The sequence below is a fragment of the Cricetulus griseus genome, chromosome 2, assembly GCF_003668045.3.
Source record: "Cricetulus griseus strain 17A/GY chromosome 2, alternate assembly CriGri-PICRH-1.0, whole genome shotgun sequence".
Lineage (NCBI taxonomy): Eukaryota > Metazoa > Chordata > Mammalia > Rodentia > Cricetidae > Cricetulus > Cricetulus griseus.
Window position 1 is genome coordinate 116,521,522 of NC_048595.1, and position 19,327 is coordinate 116,540,848.

The window sequence follows — 19,327 nt, forward strand, 5'->3', positions numbered from 1 at the left end:
CAAATTAATTTGAACTGGGTCAAGTTTTATGTATTTACTTTTGGGAGAACAAAAATTCCTCTTAGCAGGAAAAAATATTTATTATTGTAGCAATAATCACTAAGCTGTACATTGAAGATCTTGAGCTTGTTGTGTCCCCTGAGTGGCAATGTTCTACTCGGCTGTTCTGCCTGTAAAGCATATGGTGTTCTCATGAGGATACGAACTCTTAATCCTTCAGAGTGTGGGTGTTCATTACTCCAGCCTCACCTCTTCATTAACCACAGTTCTGGAGATGTGTTGGCTACACTTGCCATGATCAAGCATCTGTATCATGCTGTCATCTTGTCAAGAAAGAGCATAGATGTATATCCAACAGAACTGCTTACATTGAAATCTTAGTCCTGTGTCTCACAAGCTGTGTTGATTTTGTAAAGCTTTACACATCTTCCAGCTTTACTTGCCTCATCCACTAAATGGGCATGCCATTAATAAAACTTTACAGAGGGCATTCTTGGAAGAATTAATTTAACACATTAAAGCACTTATGTGATAAATGGCATGAGATTAGTATATGTGAACTGTCCAAGATAGACAGTGAAGTGAGAAATTAATAGAAGTCCAAGGACAAAATGATAGGATGTGTGTGCTTTGCTATTCCCCCCTCAAGTGTTCCTTCTCCATGGTCACTTTCTACTTTCTTTGTTTCTTCAGTTACTCCAGGTTATATGCTTACATCTGAATATTTGGAGCTAGGAACCACGGGTCATAAAAAGTATGTAGAATTGTCCTTTTGTGTTCAGGTTACCTAGTTGCATTCATTTAGTTGCAAATTAGATGATTTCATTTTTCTTTATAGCTGAATACTTCATATATATATATATGTGTGTGTGTGTGTGTGTGTGTGTGTGTGTGTGTGTACTATATTTACTATTTTCATTATCTTTTTATCAGTTGAAAGAAAATTAGGTTGTTTCTATTTCCTAGCTATTTTGAATAGAGCAGCAATGAACATGGCTGGAGTATGTTGTTGAGTCCTTTGGGTGTATGCCTATTAGTATAGTTGGGTCATATTGTAAATTCACTTCTGTAATTACCCACACTGATTTCCATAGTGGCTGCACCAGGTTGCAATCCTAATAACTCTGAACAAGAGTTCTTCTTGCTCCACATCCTCATCAGCATTGGTTGTCAATTATTTGCTCAGTCTTAAGTCATTTTGACTGGGGTAAAATCAAATCTCATTTTTTTTTAAAATTTATGTTTCCCTAATTGTATAAACATAGCCAACTACCCCTGGCCAGTGATGTCATAGAACTTAGAAAAAAATCTACTACTTTACTTTCCTACACCAATGTAATTTCTAACTTATTATAATTACCCATCCTTATGTCAACAGATAAGTGTAGCTCTTACCCTTCTCAAAGAAGCTCCTTTTCAAAGAAGACAAAGGCCATTACCAACAACCACAACTGGCCAAATCGCATAGAACACCTGACTGTTGGGTACCCAACCCTAGGTTATACATCTGCAGTACAAGCCCTACACCTAAGGCTCCGAGAACCTCACAAAGAAGAGGCCTGAAAGATTGTAAAAGTCAAAGACCAAAGTTTATTGCAAGATTGTGTCTTTATCTATGACAGGGATGCTATACCCATGAAATCTCTACAAGACTGCAGAATCAAAACCTGAACAATGACAACACCAAGTGACATGCCAAAGTAGATGGAGAAAATCTAAAAGGACTCCACCCCAAGATGAAAAGCTACAAATAATTAATGACTGCTGAGAGAGGGAAATTTAAATATCTCCAGAGATGAGCTCACTAATTTGTTATGTAATCCCAAGTGATCAGTGCTAAAAATATAAACATATAAGTAACTAAATGGACTAACAAGTTGTGTTTATACATTTACGTGTGTGTGTGTGTGTGTGTGTGTGTGTGTGTGTGTGTGTGTGTGTGTGTAAAACTATAACTGAAGAGAAAACGGTTCTGAATTTGAGAATGAGAAGCATGAAAGGTGTTGGAGGAAGAAAGAGGGAAATGATGTATTTATAATTCTATCAATTTTTTAAAATCTGAGACACTCTCCCAATGCTACTTTGTATCTGTATTCACAGGTACTTATAGGTCACCAGCTTTTCCAACAAATCTCTAAAGAACAAAGCTCCAAATGTGTTCATTCTGTGTGTCTTGTGGGTTGTGAGAATCACAGTTGCAAAAATATCGACTTTCCATGTTCGTCTTGGTTTATAATTTTTCGTCTTGGTTTTCCTTTTTTGTGTATGTAATGTCAGGGATTTATTCTATTTTTATTTGTATCTTGGAAGAGGATTAGGGAAAATGATGTATCCAAAAAGCATACCTTATCTTTGAATTTACATATTAACATCTACAGATACACATACACTCACATATGTGTACACACAGGGCACAAAGGCTCACACATTTATTCCATTCAGAGACTTTCTTATTTCACAGCCACATTGCATTGTAGGAATACATCAGAATTCATTTAGCCAGTCTGCTGTGTATGCACATTTTATTAACCATCTCCAATTATTTATGGGTCTATAGGCTATAGGTATGTATGTATTTTACATGCAAATATTTTTGCTGGATAAGTCTCCCAAAAGTGTAACGACTGAGACAAAGACATATGCAATACCAATGTTTTAACTGTGGCCAAGCCATCCTTAATAGGCAGGGTGACAATTTATACTTCAACAAGTTAAGTTTCCCACGTAAAATTATTGTCAATAATTTTTCCATATTTATAGGTTTAAAAGGTATGTAATAGTTCATTTCCACCATTTTTAACAGAGGTTAGCATCAGCACATTTTTGGAACTATTTGCCTTCCTATTCTGTGAATTTCTTGTTCATTTCCTTTGAACAATGTTCAGTTACTTGAGGCTTTATTTCTTGGTCAGCTTTATAAAGGAAAGCTACAATTTAAATACATTAAAATCCATGTTTCCTTTCAAAATAGGCAATTATTTTTTAGTGCTTAAAAATGTGTTCACTCATGTAGCTACCAACAAAATTAACATATAGGACATTTCTGTTGCTTAAAAAGGTCCCTCAGGTCCATTTGGAATAATTTGCCCTTCCCTTTGCTAGCAGTCTCAAATATCATCTAATTAAGAGAAGGTTGACTTAATTAAAGAGTTAAGAAGTTGTTGCTCTATTCTCTCTCCTCTCTCTCTCTCTCTCCCTCCCCTCCCAATTCTTAGCAGTATAAAGATATGACTGTCCTGTCATAAGATTGAGTTGTTAGAAGACACAGCTTCCATGAGGCTTATGCTATATTTAGCACCGAGAAGTTTTTAGTCAACAATTGTCATCAACAAACAATTACTTCTAACTTGAAACTAGTCATCAATGGACCCAGAAATGAAGAAATAATTGGCTCACGGTTTATAAAAATAAAACCAGTGCTCTCCTTGTACCAAGCTTTGTTTCTGACTGAATAATTGTATGAAAATGTTTATTCTTCCAAGGCATGAAGCAGCAAGTTTAGCATTCAGGCCTGCCAGCAAAATGACTGGTAGCAGCACACCTTCCTTCTGAGGCTTTCCTGAAGAACCAACATGCTGTCCCTGGCCCTCAGTCAGCTTTTCAGAGTTTAGCTGAAAACTCCTCTGTGGTAATATGTTGCATTTGATTTAATAAACCTTGCCTGGAGATCAGAACTCAAGGTTAGCCAGAGCCAAAGAAGCTGGGCAGTGGTGGCACACACCTTTAATCCATGGAATCAAGAGACAGAGGTAGATGGATCTCTGTGAGTTCAAGGCCACCCTGGGCTACATGAAAGTGAATCAGTCAAAAAGAGACAGAGCTCACGCCTTTAATCCCAGCACTAGAAAGAATATAAGGAGCTCAGTGCAATCTCAGAAGCAGTCTGAGATTTGTTGAGGAGGAGTGAAGTTTAGAGGTACAATCAGAGCACATGGTCTCCCATTCAGTCTGAACATTGGTAGAGGTGAGAACTCCAGTGGCTGGCCACTTTGCATTCCTGGTCTTCAACTTTAACCACAATATCTATCTCTGGCTTTTTATTATTCATGATACACTACTCACACAGCTGCAGACCAGAAAGCCAGTTTTCACATACTGTACTTTGATTTATTTCTTGGGTTCTTTTGTTTTTATCCATGTGAGAAGTACTGATCTATCACATTTGGACGCGAACAGAGGTCATCTGAATGGACACTATATTTACTATAGTAGCATACAGGCATTGTTTCTATCAGCCAATCTAACAAGTGTGAACCAACTTTGGATGCCATGTTTGCAACGTCAGTATTTCAAGCAGGTTAAAGGAGGGCATAGCTAAACAAATGCCAACTCTCTAAAATTAAAAACAGACAAGCAAAAACCAGGTTTGCACTAGAAATATTTCTATGGGATTAAGATTTGGTACACTCACAATATTTGTGATAAGGTTCAATATCAGTGTGGTTCTGGTATTTAAAATGACAGTTTACATATTAGAGTAAACCTCTTCCTACTTCAGAGTCAACACTATCCTCTAGATATGTCACCAGTAAAGACCAGGAGTGTCCCAGAGAAACCACTGTCCCAAGCTTTACTTGGGCTTCACAGAACTCCCACATATGCCCCAAACAACCCTGTGACTACATAAATAGTCCTATTTTTGGTGCCTTTCATCTAGTAGGCTCCTTCTCAAAATCTAAAGAGCTCACCTGCTTTCCAAGCCCATGAAGAGGCTAGAAAGTAATAGGGCTGCTAAAATGCTCTCCATGCATAAGATCTAAATCAGAATACTTGCAACCTCTACTTTTCCTCATTGTGTTCTTCAGTCAACACATAGGGTTTCCTGTATGCAATAGTGATGGTAGCCACCCTTGCCACTCTTGTTTGAGGACAATATGGGGACACATAGGCATGTTCACACATAGGTTTACAAGTGCAGCTCTACTTTTTTCTTTTAATTTTTGAGACTGTAAATTTAATTTTTGAGATTTCTCCTTTACCTTTCCTCCCTTCAAACCCTCCTATATACCTCCCCTATCTCCTTCAAATTCATGGTCTCTTATTTTTAACTGTTACTGTGTGTATATAAGATAACCCTTTCTGTCTGTATAATGCTACCTGTAAGTTTATTTTTAGGGTTGACAGTTTGACACTGGATAGCCAATTGCTTTATTCCTCTATGGAGAGGACACCTCTACCATTCCCAGCTTTTCTCCATTGCCCATGGTTCTTTGAGTAGGATTGATGCTTCATGGCATTTTCTCCATGCAGTTTGGCACATTCATTGGCATCATGCTTGTTCAGCTCACATTTGGGCAGTCATGTTGGTGAGAATTTATTGGTGTAGGTTCTGATACTAATAGGAGAAATACTCTTACAGAAAATCTCCTGATCCACTGGCCCTTATCTTTCTGCCCCTTCTTCTGCAATGTTTCCCAAGTCTTAGGTGCAAGTATATTTTGAAGATATATCCATTGGAACTGGGTGCTACAACTTTGCATTTTGATTTATTGTGGTTTTCTGTAGTGGTTTCCATCTGTTGCAAAGAGAAGTTTTCTTGAGAAGGGAGAGGACAACACTTATCTGTGAGTCTAACAACAGACAAATGTTTATAGATTCATGTTAGGGATTTATAGATTTAGCAAATGATTGGCTGTGGACGCCCCTCCAGTTTGATTTCACTAGAACTGAGCAGACATCAGTCCCAGGCATGGAATCCCTCTTTTGAAATAGGTCTTAAGTACAATTAGAGAGCTATTGGTTGACACCAAGGTGTATGTGTCACTACTACTGCTCCTGTAGGGTTATTGTGATATGCTGGCCATTGATGTGGCTCACAGGTGTCATATCTGGGTAGGAATACTTGTTGCCTCCATCATTTGGGAGCTTGCATGGCACTTTCTGGTACCATGACACCTAGGCCCCAGGGAGGGGCTTTCCAAGTCAGTTTCAGCTCAGGGGTCTCTGGGTCCTGTTTCTGAAGTGTGTGTTGCCTTCAGCACTTCCACCTCTTTGGGGTAACCAAGGGAAACGGCAATAGCCTGTATGTTTTTGGAGTCTCTTGAACAGCCAGCAACTCTACTAGATGTGTGGATAATATCTAAAGATGTCATACAATACTGTGTTTTCAAAGGGGGATTGGACCATAATAGGAGTTAGCCAAAGCAAAATAGAGCCATGAAGAACCCAGGAGAATAAATTCTTTGGGATCAAAAGAATCTTTAAACTCAAAAAATAGAAAATTCACTCTAATATGAAAATAAAGTGAATACCCCCAAATCAGTGATAATAATAAACATGATACTATACTAACAAAAATAAACAGGGGTAGGATGTTTGAAAAGTTGTATCCACTATAACAAAGCCACCAGTCTTCAAAATTATTGATTTTCATGATTGACTTTTATGTATTCAATAGTCCATTACCTTGCTGTGAGCCTGTGTTTATTTTTTAACATCTGTGGGAACATTTTAGGGCCAGATTGCTTAACTTACGTGGCTAACAAAGTAAAGTCAATCTTGTATTTAAAATGTGAAATACAAGGGGCAATTTGAGATCAAAATAAGTGATGATAATGAAATAATATGACCTACTAAACAAAATCAAAGTGGTCAAAAGTACCAAGCCTGATGATATGAGTTTTATCCTCCATGATATAAAGAGAAAACTGATGCCATAGGCTGACCTCTGACCCCCATCAGTATGACATGGTATACTCACAACTGATAAATAAAATATATTAACTTTAAAAACAGATAGATAGATAGATATAGATTAGATATTGACAATGTATTAATATTGATTTTCCTGATTTTATAATTGAACTGCAAAAGAATACTCTGGTTTGGGGTAAATAAACTCTGTTGTCTTCAGGAAAAATAAGAATGATTCTTGAAACATACTCAATTGCTATTCTGATGTATATTCAAGCTTTTAAGAAGAAAATGCAAATACATATTTAGAAAATCTGGAAGAAAAAAATGGTAATAAAGAAAACAAAATGTAAGTACCTAGCATTGCTGGTGCAACTGGGTATGTCCTCCTTAGGGTTTCTATTCATGTGATGAAGCACCATGACCAAAACAATTTAGGAGGAAGAGCTTTATTTCACTTAAAATTCCATAGTACAATCCATTGTGGAAGAAAAGTCATGGCAGGGCAGGATGGAGATGTAATAACCACTAGCTCGTTCATTCTGCTTCCTTATATACCCCAGGGATGACCTCACCCCTGGTCTGGGCCTTCCCATACCAATCATTAATTAAGAAAATGTTGACAGGATTGCCACAGGCCACTCTTATGGTGACAGTTTCTCAGTTGTGGTTACATCTTCTCACATGACTCTAAAGTCAAATTGACAAAAAAAAAAGTACCCAACCTGGACGGGAACATGAAACATAATTTCTAAATTTCACTTTTCTCAATCTTCTAAGTTTTAAGTAATATGAAATTAATAAAGATTGACAAAGCTTTGTGCTGGAGCAAGGTCTAAGAATTGAGCTATGTGAGGAGAATTCTGATTGCTTAGAAAAAAAACTTCAAGAAAACAAGACAAAAGTCTTATGACCTTGGCTTCTTCAAAACAGAATTGTTCTTGGGATGTGCTTTCACGTCCTTCCTAGGTGTGGTCGATAGGAGTGAGTTTACTTCAGATTACTCATTGTTGATTGGTATTGTTATTTCTTTCTATACCTGTATGGGAAATATTTTTTGTCAGGTATGACTTGTCAACCATGTGTGGCTTGTCTGCTATGTGTCACTTGCCCTTGTGATTGTGCTCACATGACTCCTTTTAATGCTCAGAGTATAAATTGTCTGATGTTCTAGATGAAGTTGGCTATTAATGTGAGACTTTAGTCTGACTCATTTACCAACTTTGTTCTCCCAGATCACACCATTACTAAAATGGTAAACAAGTACTACTTGAACAGGGACCTGGAGTGAGTGAGCTACAAGACAAGAGAGTGGGGATCCTCCCAGAAGGAGGGGAGTGAGGATAATGGGACAAAAACAGGATAAGTTTTAAAAAAGCAGGAGAACAAGTATCAAAATCAGAACTATCAGACTACTTTCAAGTTGTTTATGATTATAATTCCTGGATTCCAGAAGAAGGAACTTTAGATGAAGAAGTGTTGGACAGAATCTGAAAGAATATTGAAAAGGTACATCAACAAGGAGAAAGGATCCCCATTCAATTTTGGGTCACTTGCACATTAATTCAGAGTTATCAAGATGTTTAATCATACGAAAGAGATGGCTACTTCCTCGAGTGAATATAAACTGGATGATCAAACCTTAAAATTGGTAAAAGAGGCAAGAAAGAAGGTTTTTTTTCTGGTCATGCATATTCAAAAGTAAAAACAGTGCCACCAATAACTATTCTGGGGACAGTTACCCAACTACCTTACTGGAGCCTCCTTTAGATACATATCCTCCATTACCTAAAAGTGACCCTGAAGCATGGGATGTGGTATTCGATAATCAATCTAATTGTGAATTCTCAATGCTCTTTGATGTGAACTTAGGAGGGAGCTTATGGGAAAAAGCTAACTTTACAACCTAGGCAAGATAGCACAGAGAAGGGAAAAGGAATTCATTTTCCTGTTCCTCCTCAGCCTCATGAGCTGTGGTTGGTGTTTCCAATGCACTAACAAATCTATTTATAAGTCTAAAAGGAGAGGTGGCATTAGAGTCCTCACATGTTTTCTTGAGATGCAATAAAAGAACTACAGCTATTTGAGTCCAGACTAAAAGAGGCATTTGCTGCATATTGGGTGGATCCTTCACTGCCTTTACATTTATTTATTTTCCCCACTAAACTGTCTCCTATGAGGGCCAGAGAATACTAACTTCTTGCCTTACTCTTATTGCTCAATTAGGAAATTAAGGAAGGAGGGGGTACAATGTCAACAATTATATGGATTTGATCTTTTATGTATTTTATTACCCTTACCTACTAATCAGTTTTTAAGAGCACCACAGAACTCTACAGTTTTTCCAAATTTCACTTGCAAATTATTATGGAAGGATAGGAATCATTACTCATCTGGTAAACTATGGGATTTTCTCAAATGAACTGTTTACAAAAAAAATTGTCCAACCTTCTCTCATTCCACAGGCAAATACTTATTTTATTGATGGCTCATCTAATATCATAGGAGTAAATTCAGGGTCTAGATAATTCAGCAATCTATTAATCCAGGTGGGGCTGGATGCTTGGATTCATCTACTATGGATAATTTGTAAACTCTTAAATATTGTTTTGAATTCTTCTTATACTGTATGATATTTACAGCAAAAGACACGCACTTATGTACATTCTAACCTTCCTGGTTTTATTGCAGAAGGAAATAAGCAAGCTGGTGCATTAATGTACTGGCCGGTTTTGTGTCAACTTGACAGAAACTAGAGTCGTCAGAGAAGAAGGTTCCTCAATTGAAGAACTGGTTCCATGAGATCCAGCTGTAAGGCATTTTCTCAATTAGTGATCAATAGGGGAGGGCCCAGCCCATCTTGCCATTCCTGGGGTAGTGTTCCTGTTTCTATAAGAAAGTAGGCTGCCAGTAACCAGCCTCCTTCATGGCCTCTATATCAACTCCTGCCTCCAGGATCCTGCCTTGTTTGAGTTCCTTCCCAGATTTCCTTTGGTGATGAAAAGCAATGGGGAAGTGTAAGCTGAATAAATCCTTCCCACTCCAACTTGGTTTTTAGTCATGGTATTTTGTTGTAGCTATAAGAACCCTAACTAAGATAATTGACCTGTCCTGCTTTCACTTCTCCAGAAGAAACTTGGGAAAGGGCATGGAACTGTTATTGCACATAGATCCACTGAAACATTATAGGCTCCTCTTCAGCTCTTCCAACCCCAGGTCATTAAGGATGATGGAAGAGGCTGAGGAGACAGTGGAGGTCACCAGAAAGACAACAAACCTGCAGCCTAAAGGGGAAAAGGAGATATGGACCATATCACCAGAAGTCAAGTTGAAAGACTCCAACTCAAGCCTAGCCTGATACCCACCAGCATGTATTTAAAAATCACTCTGGCCACACACAGCTCTGGGACAAAGAACACATGAAATGGTCGGACGTGATGACCAGTCTCTGAAAATTGTTATTATTACTAGTTTCTATTATCTTCAACAACTGTCTGGTTTCCAAAAATTGTTATGGGTTACCCAGCTCCAGAAAGCCATAATCATCTCAGTTTTAAAAGTAAATATAGGTCATTATGTTCCCAGAAAAATCACCAACTGTCCCATGGCCTTGCAGGTGTAAAATCCAAAATAACATTCTAAATCCCTCGTGGGCAAAAATGTAAGTTCAGTTCCCAACCAATCAGTAAATTACTCATGTATATTATACCCAATCAATATGTTGTCATATTGTTTGTTACTCCTGCCTAGTGACCAAAAAGACATAAAAACTGCTTTGGAAACTAGGGGCCATTCTCTTCCCAAGGAATGACCCCAAAGCGTTGGAATAAAATCATTTTGCTTTTACATCGAACTTGTGTCCTGTGAGTGACTCTGTGGGGTGAGTCTCCCGGAGTTGGAATTCACTTCTGGGTCCAACAAAGTCTGTCCACCTGGAGCCAAGTGAAGGCCCTGTGCACCAAGGGAGAAGTTACTCTATGAAATACACAGAGCACTGTGTCACTTGAGAATCTCTTTTTGACAATGCTAGCTGCTTTGACCTGTGCATCCACAATGAGTGTCTCTGAGCATGTGTATTGGTCTTATGTTCCTCATCCTGCCTTGTTTCAACTTGTACATTGGATAGATTCAACTCTGTGTTTATGATTCAACCACAGGATCATAATAGACTCATTTATTCATCTGAGGAAGAGAATGCTTTTAATTTTTCCATGGGATTTAAATCAATTTTCTTTTATATAGGACATTATAGCATTTGTATTCCTATTAGATGTAACACAAACTCTCTTTGGTTTTAATAATAAAACTTTTGAGTCATTTATCGGGGGTGAAACCATAAGGATCAGAGAAGCAGAGTGGCCAGGGACTAGAGTTCTTAACTCTACCAATGCTCAGACCAAAGGGGCGATCTTGTCCTCAGACTACTGCCTCAATCCTCAGACTGACTGCTCAGACTGAATCCTCAGACTGAATGCAATGAGCTCCTGCCTTCTCCCACCTTATATTTCTCTCTCTCCCCAGCCATACCACACCTGTCAACACTTCCCTGGTACTGGGATTAAGGGAGTGTGATCCCTAGTGCTAGGATCACCTTTGTGTGAGCCCTGTTTTTCTTTTAGACTGGATCAATTTCATGTAGTCCAGGATGGCCTTAAACAAACAGAGATCTGTCTCACGACTGCTGGGATTAAAGGTGTGTGCCACCACTACCTGGCCTCTATTGCTAACTAGTGTGGCTAGCTCTGCACTCTGATCTTCAGACAAGCTTTTTTTTGTTGTTATAAAATAAACAAAACATCACCACAATTAAAGGCAAATATTGGCTTACTTTCTACAAGATACCAGAACTACTAATCATAAGGGTCTCTTTTTAAGCTATTCTCTAGATTTTTCTGATCAATATAATACAACCAATAGATAGTTTGTATCCCTGTTCTTGGTGGCATAGTATTACAATGTTCTCACTGTTCTAATATTATTAATTATGTTTATAATTTGCTTACTTATAGGATACTTTTGCAGCAACTAGCAATTAGATTTATCTCCACACAAATTTACAACATCTCAAGTCAAAACCACTCTGGAAATCCTTCATTTAAAAAATTACACTGGGTGAGCAGTCTGAGAATGGCTTGTGTGAGGAGAATTCTGAATGCTTGTTAGAAAACTCCAAGAAAATTAAGACAAAAGTCTGTGACCTCAGTATCTTCAAAAACTGGGCATCGTTCTTGGAAGGTGCTTTCATGCAACTCCCAGGTGTGGTGGATAGGACTGCATTTACTTCAGATTGCTCATTACAGCTGGTTACTTCTTTTTGTTCATATGCCTCTATGGAAAAACATGTTGTTGTCATGTCCACCATGTGCAGCTTGCAACTGTGCATGAGTAAAGGAGTTGCTTTGCTCATGTGACTTCTCTTAACCCTCAGAGTATTAATCGTCTGGTTCTCTGAATAAAGTTGGCTATTGCATGAGACTTTAATTCATCTCATTTATTGGCTTCACTCTCCCATGTCCCACCACCTCCAGAGCAGTAAACAATAAAACTTTCCTGAGAGGTTGTCCTGTTTTAAGTGGAAATATCACCTATGGCCTCATGCATTGGAACATGAGCTGGTGGTAGTAGTTGGAAGGAGTGCATTAAGGAGAGCAAGCTCTTGGCACTTACAGTCCAGCACTTATTCTAGCCTGAGATTTTTGTTTCCTAACCCACTGAAATATGAACAAGATGCAAGCTACTACTGCCATTGACTGATCTGATCTAGCTACTCTGCCTTTCCTACCAGAAGAGACTGAGAACATCTGAACTGTGATCCAAAATAAATACTTCCTCTCTTAATTATGTTGCCTTTTCCAGGTATTTTTGCTTCATCCCTTAATTATATTGTTTTTGTCAGGTATGTAGTGCCAGTGATACAAAAAGTAATTAATACAGAAGTCTTAGGAAATTTACAAAAATTTTCTTTATGAGATTTGGAATCATGAACAAAAACTAAAAGGGGCAGACCACCCTTAGCAAGAATGGAGCAGAAGCATGCACATCCCTGGGCTGCAAGCAGCCATAGCACAGTTTTATTTATCCTCTTGACAGAAAGTGACACTGTCTCTAATCACCATAAGTCTTTATGCTACTTAGTTCATATCTTAGCCTAACAGTTTGCAACATTCAGACTCTACTCATACAGCTAGTTGAACATGAACATGTTTGTTAGGGAAGTGGCCATTCATTTTTGATTTCTAAAACTATTCTTGTCACAGCAAGTATCTCTTTTAAGTAGGATTGTCAGGACTTAGCCTGCAATTTTTAAGGACTACATTAATTCCATAAAACAGGAGACTCTAAAGTGTTCAGGCAACATGACTGAGTGACTGGTTGTTTTCACTCAGGTGGTGGTGAATAGTAGTGTTTTGCTAACGACTTAGACAAAATAAAAGTTTCTTACATATAAGTGCTCTTTTCTGACAAATGGCTAGTGAGGCAAGCTATTTTCTCCACATCTTAGTTGTTTTGTTCCAAAACATGACTGCTAGAAATAGTTTCCCCACTAGTAGCTTTAAATCACTTATACCAACTCTCGTGGTCAAGAGATTTCATTAAACAGAGTTTTAAATTCTTCCTCTCCTAGATGAGGTGATTCCAACAGCACAGACTGTAATTATTAAAAAGTTAAACGATTTACATGCATCACTGATGTCTGGGATATAATTATAACTGGTACAATGAGCACAGATCACATGTCTTATTTTTGCCTGAAAGGATGTGTGCTTGGCAATCATAGAAACATTTCCTATTAGGCTTTTCTCTGATGCCCACATTGTGTCATACAGAAACAAGCTTTACCTTGAATGCCAACAACATATATAATGAAAATACATTCAAAATAATTAAAAATATAATCACATCATTCTTTCTGGGTGTTTTTTTTTTGAGACATGATATCATTGTATACCCTTGACTTGTCTGGGACTTAATAAATAGATCAGGCTGTCTCTGGACCTGGTCCAATCTTCCTACCATTGCCTCCTATCATGTTGTTCTTAAGCTCAGATTTAGTGGTAGTTCATTTACTGTGACTAAGCAGATGTGGATATAGAAAAGGCACAGTGGTCCTCCTGTGATGTTGCCTCTATTTATAGTAGCTACAAAATAGGCCTATAGGAATAAGGACCACAACATGGGAGCCATGTTCCAGTGGCTGAGTGTATTTATCTCTTGTTATTATAAGAAATGCCATTGTCATACCCTGAGATCAAATACTATGTTTTAATTCTGTTATGTGTAACAGATTTTAATGAAGGTTAAACAGTTCTCATTAAATATGTATTTATTCCATATACTGACATATTTTTCCAGTCTCCAATGTTCTCTCTCTCTCTCTCTCTCTCTCTCTCTCTCTCTCTCTCTCTCTCTCTCTCTCTCACACACACACACACACACACACACACAACACAAACACAGACACAGACACAGACACAGACACAGACACACACACACACACACACACACACACACACACACACACACACACACACCTACAACTCTGTAGACAAATGCAATCACTCAGGTACCTGTTTAGAAAATTGAAAATAGAAAACAGTCTCTGTGAGGCATGATTTCTGTTCTTCCTAGATTTGGTACTAATAACAAAAGCTATCCAAAAGAGCTATTTCTAGTGGACACGGAGCAGACATCCCCAGACATGAGCTGTCACTTCAGATTGATTTCTGTCTGTGTTCTTTTGCATATTGTGTTATTGCTTTTAAGACATAATGTGAGGAAAGGATGCAAAACAGAACTAAACACCTTCCCACAAGATGAGGTTTTTTAAAACACATCTTACATAAGTCAATGTCAAAAATAATTCATCTTTTTTGGACTCATAAAATCTACTTAGCTGAGAAGATAATACTAGAAAACCACAAAATAACAGGTCCTCGGAGATCTCATTCTCTCATGTGTTTCTCCTCTATTTCCTTTGCTTTCTTTCAGAAGTCTTACTTACATGCATTCTCAAACCTTAGTTTCCTCAGGCATGCCTCTAGAAAGTCACCCATGCTCAGTGACAGCTCAGATTGCTTTCTTCATTTCTTATATCATCTATAGTTTCAGGCTTCTGTCCTCCTAAAACACCAAGATTTCCATTTCGCTATTAGAGGCTAAGACCAGGAGGCATGCTAGACATGTGATACCCCTGTGGTATCTGAGCATGCAGGAAGACTCTTACAGTTTTTATTGCTAGCATGGGGAGTTGGCTAAGTCAGTAAACGACTTGCTGTGCAAGCATGAGAACCTGAGTTTGGATCCCCAGCAGACATGTGCAAAGTCAGGTGTGACAGTGTGTGAACATGATCCTTTCACCAGGGAAGCAGAGCCTGGAAGATTCTGCAATTTGCTACCCACTCTGTCTAGACAAATTTGTGAGTTCTGGGTTCAATAAAAGAACCTGTCTTGAGTTCAGCAGCAGGTTCTGAGAACCAAACACCCAAAGGCAGCCTGGCCTCCATCCGCAGGCCCAGGTAGGCCGAGAACTATTTTCAGTTCCAGTTTGTCATCACTGTTCAGAATCAGCTGACGTGGGCGACCTGCGTGCCAGACCAGTTCAGTGGCGGGTTCTGGGCTCTGAACACCCAGAGGCAGCCGGCCTCCATCCGAGGTCCCAGGTCCCTGCATGCCCAAACACTGCTGACATCCAGGGAACAAAGACACCTCCATTCACGAGAAGGGGACCAACATCAGAGTATTGGATCTGTTTGCATGAGAACCTTGGTCCCACACCCACCAGGAGAACAAGAAACTCTTGCTACACCCAGCAGAAGAAAGGATGAGAAGAGGACAAGGTAAAAACAGATCCAACAACAGAAAACCCAATATGACACCTCCAGAGACTAGGAACCATACACCAGTAAGACCTGAACATCACAATGCAGATGAACCAGAAAAGAATGACCTTAAAAACATCTTCGGGAAAATGATAGGGGATCTCAAAGAGGACATGAGAAAATCCCTTAAAGAAATGGAAGAAAAAACTAACAAAAAAAATACAAGATATCAATCTTCAAGTCAATCAATATCAATCTCTCAAGGAAACAGTTTAAGAACTAAAAACTAAAATAGAGACAATGAAGAAAGCACAGTCTGAGAGAATGCTGGAAATAGAAAAGCTGGGTAAATGATCAGGAACTACAGATGTAAGCATAACTAACAGAATACAAGAGATGAAAGAGAGAATCTCAGGGGTTGAAGACACACTAGCAGAAATAAACACATCAACAAAAGAAAGTCTTAAGTCCAACAAATTCCTATCACAAAATATTCAGGAACTATGGGATACTGTGAAAAGACCAAACCTAAGAATGATAGATATAAAAGAAGGTGAAGAAATCCAACTCAAAGGCACAGAAAACATATTCAACAAAATCATAGAAGAAAACTTTCGCAACCTAAAGAAAGACATACCAATGAAAATACAAGAAGCCTACAGAACACCAAATAGACTGAACCAAAAAAAAGGTCACCTTGCCACATAATAATCAAAACACCAAATATACACAACAAAGAGAAAATATTAAGAGCAGCAAAGGAAAAACGTCAAGTAACATATAAAGGCAAACCTATCAGAATCACACCTGACTTATCCTTGGAAACTCTGAAAGCCAGAAGATCTTGAATAGGTATTCTACCTACACTAAGAGACTATGGATGCTAGCCCAGACTACTATACCCAGCAAAGCTTTCAATCATTATAGATGGCGAAAACAAGATATTCCATGACTAAAGCAGATTCAAACAATACATATCCACCAATCCAACCCTACAGAAAGTATTGAAAGGAAAACTCCAACCCATGGAAGTTACCTACAACCAGAAAAACATGGGTAATAGATAATCCCAACTTACCAACAGCCAAAAGGAAAAAGGAACAGAATCCCACATATAATCTCACCACCATCACCGAATCAAAAACAAACAAGAATGAACAATAATCAATGGCCATTAATATTCATCAACATTAATGGTATCAACTCCCCTATAAAAAGACACAGATTAGCAGAATGGATAAGAAGACAGAATCCTTCCTTCTGCTGCATACAAGAAACTCACCTCAACCTCAAAGACACATGGTACCTAAGAATTAAATGTTGGGAAAAGATCTTCCAATCAAATGGACCCAAGAAACAGGCAGGAGTAGCAATCCTAATATCCAATAAATTGGAGTTTAAACTAAAAGCAGTCAAAGAGATGAAGAAGGTCACTTCCTACTCATCACAGGAGAAATCCATCAGGATGAACTCCCAATTCTGAACATTTACTCCCCAAGTACAAAGGCATCCACATGTGTAAAAGAAACATTACTAAAACTCAAATCACACATAAAACCGCACACACATAAAACCATACACACTTATAGTGGGTGATTTCAAGACCCCACTCTCACCACTGGACAGAAACACGAGACAGAAACTTAACAAAGAAACAAAAGAACTAATAGAAGTTATGGCGCAATTGGACTTAACAGATATCTATAGAATATTCCACCCAAATACAAAACAATTTACCTTCTTCTCAGTACCACATGGAACCTTCTCTAAAATTGACCACATACTTGGCAACATAGCAAACCTCAACAGGTACAAAAAAATTGAAATAACCCCCTGTGTCTTATCAGACCACCATGCTTTAAAATTAGAATTCAACAACAACACGAACTACAGAAAACCTACAAACTCATGGAAATTAAGTAACACCCAATTGCACAACTCATGGGTCCAGGAAGAAATAAAAAAAGAAATTAAAGATTTCCTAGAATTCAATGAGAATGTGGACACAACATACCCAAACCTATGGGATACTTTGAAAGCAGTGCTAAGAGGAAAGTTCATAGCGCAAAATGCCCACATGAAGAAACAGGAGAATAATCACACTAGAGAATTAACAGCACAACTGAAAGCTTTAGAACACAAAGAAGCCAATACATCCCGGAGGAGCAGACACCAGGAAATAATCAAATTGAGGGCTGAAATCAATAAAATGGAAACTAGGAGAACAATACAAAAAATCAATCTAACAAAAAGTTGGTTCTTTGAGAAAATCAACAAGATAGACAAACCAATACCCAATCTTAACAAACAACAAAGAGTTAACATGCAAATTAATAAAATCAGCAATGAAAAGGGGACATAACAACAGACACAGAGGAAATCCAGAGAATCATCAGGTCATACTTTGAAAACCTATATTCCTCAAAATTTGAAAATCTAAAGGAAATGGACAATTTTCTGGACAGATTTCACTTACCAAAATTAAATCAAGAACAGATACTCTTTCCAAGCCATGGCTCGTGGTCTCAAGAAACATCTGAAGCATGTAGCCTAGCCGCTCCAAAACATTGGATGCTGGATAAATTGACCGGTGTGTTTTGCTCCTCGTCCATCCACTGGCCCTCACAAGCTGAGGGAATGTCTGCCTCTGATTATTTTCCTAAGGAAGTATTAAGTATGCCTTAACTGGAGATGAAGTAAAAAAGATTTGCATGCAGCGCTTTATTAAGATTGATGGCAAAGTCAGGACTGATATAACCTACCCTGCTGGATTTATGAATGTCATCAGCATTGACAAGACTGGAGAGAATTTTGGCCTGATCTATGACACCAAGGGTCGCTTTGCTGTTCATCGTATTACACCTGAGGAGGCCAAGTACAAGTTGTGCAAAGTGAGAAAGATCTTTGTGGGCACAAAAGGAATCCTACATCTGATGACCCATGATGCTCGAACTATTCAATACCCTGATCCCCTCATCAAGGTGAATGACACCATTCAGATTGATTTGGAGACAGGCAAAATAATTGACTTCATCAAGTTTGACGCCGCTAACCTGTGTATGGTGACTGGAGGTGCTTACTTCCAGAATTGGTGTGATCACTAACAGAGAGAGACATCCTGGCTCTTTTGATGTGGTTCATGTGAAAGATGCCAATGGCAACAGCTTTGCCACCCGGCTTTCCAACATTTTTGTTATTTGCAAGGGCAACAAACCATGGATTTCTCTACCCCGAGGAAAAGGAATCCGCCTCACCACTGCTGAAGAGAGAGATAAGAGGCTAGCAGCCAAACAGAGCAGTGGGTGAAATGGTCTCTAGGATGCTGGAGAAATGTCTGTACTCTTGCCTTTCTAGGCAACTGTGCTCAATTAAACAGCATGACAAAAATTTTTAAAAAAAGAACAGATAAGCAATTTAAATAGACCTATAACCTCTAATGAAATTGAAGCAGTCATTAGAAGTCTCCCAACCAAAAAAGCCCAGGGCCAGATAGCTTCACTGCAGAATTCTACCAGAAATTCAAAGTACAACAAATACCAATTCTCCTCAAAGTATTCCACACAATAGAAGCAGAAGGGTCATTACCAAACTCTTTTTATGAGGCCACAATAATCTTGATACCCAAGCCACACAAAGATACAACTAAGAAAGAGAACTACAGACCAATATCCCTCATGAACATTGATGCAAAAAATTCTCAATAAAATATTGGCAAATGGGATTCAAGAACACATCAGAGAAATCATCCATCCTGATCAAGTAGGCTTCCTCCCAGGGATGCAAGGATGGTTCAACATACGAAAATCCATCAATGAAATCCACCATATAAACAGACTAAGGAAAAAAAATCACATGATCATATCACTAGATGCCAA

General features: G+C 38.4%; 1 pseudogene; it reads left to right on the plus strand.

Annotated features, from left to right (window-relative positions):
- The first annotated feature begins 17,964 nt into the window (after positions 1-17,964).
- On the plus strand, positions 17,965-18,766 carry LOC100769213 (annotated as a pseudogene).
- Positions 18,767-19,327: the final 561 nt, after the last annotated feature.